This window comes from Halyomorpha halys, unplaced genomic scaffold, assembly GCF_000696795.3.
Source record: "Halyomorpha halys isolate HHAL.00 unplaced genomic scaffold, Hhal_1.1 Scaffold51.1, whole genome shotgun sequence".
In the NCBI taxonomy this organism is placed as follows: Eukaryota; Metazoa; Arthropoda; class Insecta; order Hemiptera; family Pentatomidae; genus Halyomorpha; species Halyomorpha halys.
In genome coordinates, this window is record NW_027108122.1 from 124,530 (window position 1) to 130,106 (window position 5,577).

The window sequence follows — 5,577 nt, forward strand, 5'->3', positions numbered from 1 at the left end:
TAAAATAATGCTCTCATGATACCTGAATGGGCGAAAATTTGGCTAGACCAATAAATTAATCTACTTGGCCTTTTTGTATACTTAAATTTAAATAAAATTTCATCGTGTGGTGCAGGTTGTTTAGTTTTCATAGAGCGCGGAAGTCTTTTTATATGTAGTACAGGCTTTTGATCGAGGCTGGCACCCGGGACTTTGGTGCTTTACAAACTCTGTAAATTCATATTTCCTACATACTTTCTAATCATCCTTTCCTTTCTCACTGATAGGTTATTCGAAATAAACTACAATGGTTCCTATTTACCTCTCCATTCTCAGTCCGCTGGCGTTCCTCAAGGTAGTAACCTGGGTCCCATCTAATAACACCGTCTATACAGCTGACATCCCAACTAATTCTAACACTATCCTCACCGAGTACGCCGATGACACATGTATGCTCGCAGTTAATAATGACCCTTTAATAGCATCCCAAAATCTCCAATCCTATACCACAGCCCTCGAAGAATGGTGTCGTGATCGGAGGATTAAACCAAATCTCATTAAATTACCTTTACCCTACGTCGTAAACCTACCAACTGTCCTACAGTATCCAATAATGAAGTCGCTCTTACCCCTGGCGGACAGATCCGCTACATTTGGACAAACGACTAACCTGGAATCCTCATACAGATTGAAAATACAGGAAACTGCACGTCGATTTCTACTATTACAGCACTTACTAGACGGTCTAAACTTCCAATTCATTACAAAAGACTGATCTACATGACTGTAGTAAGGCCAATCTGGACGTACGGAGTCGAGCTTTGGGACTCCACTAAACCTTCGAATTCCTCTCGTTTCCAATCCTTACAGTTCAAAATTCTTAAAAATATTCAATGCTCCTTACTTTGCTACAAATAAAACCATACATAAAGACCTTAATGTTCCATATGTAACCGAACTAGCCCGAAACAGATATCATTCCTTCCATTATAAACTCCCTAACAACCCAAACCCTCTAGTTTCTAACCTTGCTTCCTCTTTCATTCCTGACAATCCTCCGAGGCACTTGGAAAGAAGAAAAGAACTAGACCTGCTAATGTAAAAACGTCATTTGAGTACTACCTATGGGTAGTTTCTCTACACGCCTGTATCATTCTGTTATAAGTTATACTAACTCTACTAAATGGATTATTATGTACAGTTATAAATTTCAATAAATGTATTAAAAAAATTATAATATTTATATGTGTCTAAGCTCGACGGAAGCCTAGTCATGTTGTGATCCCTAAACATATGTAGCCTGAGGAACATGTTAGCAGAGGATGAAGATGTGCTAGCAGCAAATCCAGCAAGCCGTGGGGATTACCTCCTGTAATGGCCTCTGGGCTGAGCCGGTGCAGACTGAACCCGATTAATATCGTCCCTTGTATCCATTAGCTTTCCGATGCGACCGATATATCGCCTCCTCTTGTTTTTGTTCCGTGACAGCAGCCATGTACTCATTTCCCACTGCACTAAACTATATTAAACTAAGGCTAACACAAACATTTACCTTAAACTTTGTGTTTACCGCATCCTCGGTTGATTTTGGGGTCGATGAATATGCAGGGGCACAAAATATGTTTTGCCTCATTTACGGAATATTTGAGGTAACCCCCAACCAAATAGTGTAAGCCAGTAGAGTAAATGTCATAAATATACATACATTTAAATTAGACAAGAATAATATATTTAAAATAGTTTATCTAGATTAATAATACACAATGTTATTGATGCAATGTTATTTACATTTTTCAACATTAAATAAACAAAAAACATTTGTGCGCATTAACGTCCCCAGACAGACAGATCATATTCAGAAGACAGATGTCCATATCTCATTTATGTTATACATAAATATCCATATACACATAACAAATTTCATATCCAGTTCTGTGAGTTCTGCCAGGATTTTATACAAACAATTTCAGTTAATATTATACAATTAGGGGATGCGTCGGGTTCTATGCTCTTAGTACTTTCACTTACCCATACATGGAATACTTAGTAAGAGTAAGTACGACTTCTAAATTCCTAAATCGAGTTTTCAGCGGAAACTTTAAGCCTTTGGACTTACGGAGTCAAAACAACCAAGACGTGGAAAATGGTCTGTGGAAACAGCCGAGCTCAAAAACGAAAATTCGAATGAAACTTAAATTAGATATATTTTACTAGTATATGGCTGATGTGTTTCAATACTTTTGTCGATAAAATTAACTGTTCGAAAATGGCCTTTTATTGAATAGATTTTTTATTAATTTTCTCAAAAACGGCTGAAATATTTTTGTTTAAACTGAGATATCTATGTACAATCAAGCGATTTTTAATACAAAACGATTAAATGCCGTATTTAAAAAAAAAAAAAAGTCTTACCGCTAAAGTTAATTTAATTTTGTTTTTAAAATGGATAAATATGAAAGAATTTGATAATTAACAGAAGAAGCAAAAATGGTTTTCACACAATCACTTAAAACAGACTGAGATATTGGAAATAGCCGAAAGCGTCCGATCTCATACGATCCCATTACATGTTTTAAAGTTGCAAGTAATTGAAAGTTGCACCAATTATATTTTTTTTTAATTGTCAGAAATGTAAGTCACATGCCCAGCTTGTTATGTATTGTCTATTATTGTATATAAATAATTTATAGAAACGATTTTTAATTTGTTATTCTTGTAGAATAACAAATTATAGCCGTTTATTGCGTTTGCTAATATCTATTTCTAGGTGTGTCGCTCCAGAAAAAAATATTATATATTTTATTATTGTCATTATTATTAGGTCGTCATATTTCTCTCAGATTTTCCAATTATTGTCAGTTTATCTAGAACTCCATCTAAATTTATTTTAAATAATTTATTTCACTCGCTCTGCAGTGATAATTGGGCTAGTGATTGTGAGGAACGTATATTTGAAATGGTTTGTTAGAAGACTTTTAAAAGGGTCGTATTAAAGGCACACTCATTGACTTTGATGGTTTCTCATCTCATGCTCCTGACGAAGCCACATCCTTTCGGTAAACAGAAGTCCTTCATCAGCCTGGTGAGGCTTATCGTACAAAAAGTGAATTAACTGTAACAGAATGTTTGAAAAGAAGAGAACAATGAGGGTATAGAAGGCACACCTGAAGTCCATGGGAGATACAAATATTTGATATAGGAAGCCCGACGTTATGCACGGGGGAGTATCGAATTGAAGCGTCACTCCGAATCAGTGTCCGCTGGGCTAACACAATGGGGCAGGTCCAGGTCTCTGTACGATATACCTGCCTCTCTTTAGGACCCTCTGCCACTATTATTCATTTGATCCTTGTATGATTTCTTTCATATTAATGTGTCATGTATTGCAGTCATTTTTCTCTGATCATATTGGCACAATACTGTGAACTTCTATATAGCGGACACATACTAGGAAGATGATTTTGTCCGTTATACGAGGATTTCCGTTAAGAAGTGGTAAATTAAAAAAAAAAATTGAATGATATAATTATGTACTTACATCGCTTAAGTTGTAAAAAAAACAACCAATATCAATATAAATATCACTATAAATCATAACCTAGTAAATCTGAAAATAGTCTACAGTATAATTTTTAAGTTACTTATGCCGATGACAAATGTGTCCTCGGTGTTAATAATAACCCATTAATTATATCCCAAAATTTCCAATCCCATATCACAGCCCTCAAAAAATGGTGTCGTAATTGGAGGATTAAGATAAATCCCATCAAATCACCTTTGCCCTTCGTCGTAAACCTACTGACTGCCCTACAGTTTCATTTAATGATGTTACTCTTACCCCTTTCAAACAGATCCGCTTCCTTGGACTACATTTGGACAAACGATTATCATGGAATCCTCACACAAGACTGAAAAGACAGGAAACTGCACGTCGATTTCGACTATTACAGCACTTACTAGACAAACGGTCTAAACATCCAATACATTACAAAAGAATGATCTACATGACTGTAATGAGGCCAATCTGGACATATGGAGTTGAGCTTTGGGGCTCCACTAAACCTTCGAATTTTCTCTCGTATTCAATCCTTACAATCCAAAATCCTCAATAATCCTTTGTCACTAATAAAATCATACATAAAGACCTTAGTGTTCCCTATGTAACCGATCTAGCCCGAACCAGATATCACTCCTTCCACTATAACCACTCAAATCCCCTAGTTTCTAATCTTGCATCCTCTTCCATACCTGACAATCCTCCGAGGCGCCTGAAAAGAAGATGGCCACGAGACCACCTATTGTAAAATCTCATTGTAGTGCTACCAATGGATTGTTTCTCTACACGCCTGTAACACTCTACTTTAACTTAGATTAGATTTAATAAATTTATTATATTTACAACTGTAATAGCAATAAATAAATATTTTTAAAAAAAGTTACTTATATTATTAAAAAATAAATACATTATTCAAGTGATATTTTGTCCCAACTATCAATTTAAAGGACATGTATGTCATTTTACATGTGACTTTTAAAATTTCGAAATGTCCCTAGAACTATTATTTGATTTTTTTTTAACGGAAAGAACTCATAAGCTATATAGAAAAATTCTTAGAATAAATACCTTACCTAATTATGTATGCACATTAAAGAAAGAATTTATCACTTCTTCCTTTTTATTCATTTTAATATTTTATATATAATTTATAAATAATGTATATTTAACGTTTAGAGCACTTCTGCTAGTTATCTAATTCTTACAATTAATTTGTTGTTTTATGTCATATTAATTGAAACAATTGTTTTAAATATTTCAAACCGAATATAAGTCCTATTTTCTAAATCCTTATTTTTTTTTTAAGTACTTTTTTTAAAGAGAAATCATTTTCGATAACAGCACTAATGAAAAAGAAAAATAGGACTTTTTTTTATCTATTCAGTTTAGAATAAATAAAAGAAATCTTATAATTAATTAGTAGATATTTGTCATATTAATTGAAATAATGTTTTGTTTTTTTTATATTCCAAACTGAACAGATATAATTAAATTTTTTTTAAAATCTTAAATATTTTTTTATTTTTCATTAGTGCTGTTCTCGCAAATGCTTGGACTTTAAAATAGTATTAAAAACAAAAAATAAGGATTTAAAAAATAGGTCTTTTCTCATCTAATCAGTTCGTAGTGTATATAAAAAATATCTCAATGAAGATGAGATACCTATGCGCACCAATTAATATTAAGAATATGATGATGGGCAGAAAAGCACGAAACGCTGTATGGAATATGGAATATGGAGACATGATGAATAGAGATTGTATAACTTCCTGTAAAGAAAAAAATTTAGTATATTTTATACGTTATGTTATGTTATGTTATGTTAAGTTTGGCGCCATTAAACAACCAAACAAACAAACAAACGTTATGTTTCAAATAAGTTACTAAATAATATTTACTTACCTAAAATGCGTGGTGCATACTTTTTATACAATATACATTTTTGTTAAATCTCAAATATATTCGATGAAAAAAACAAACTAAGGTAAAGTACTCATAAAATTTTCTCAATAAATACTCCAGAAATTAAATTCTTAATTCTT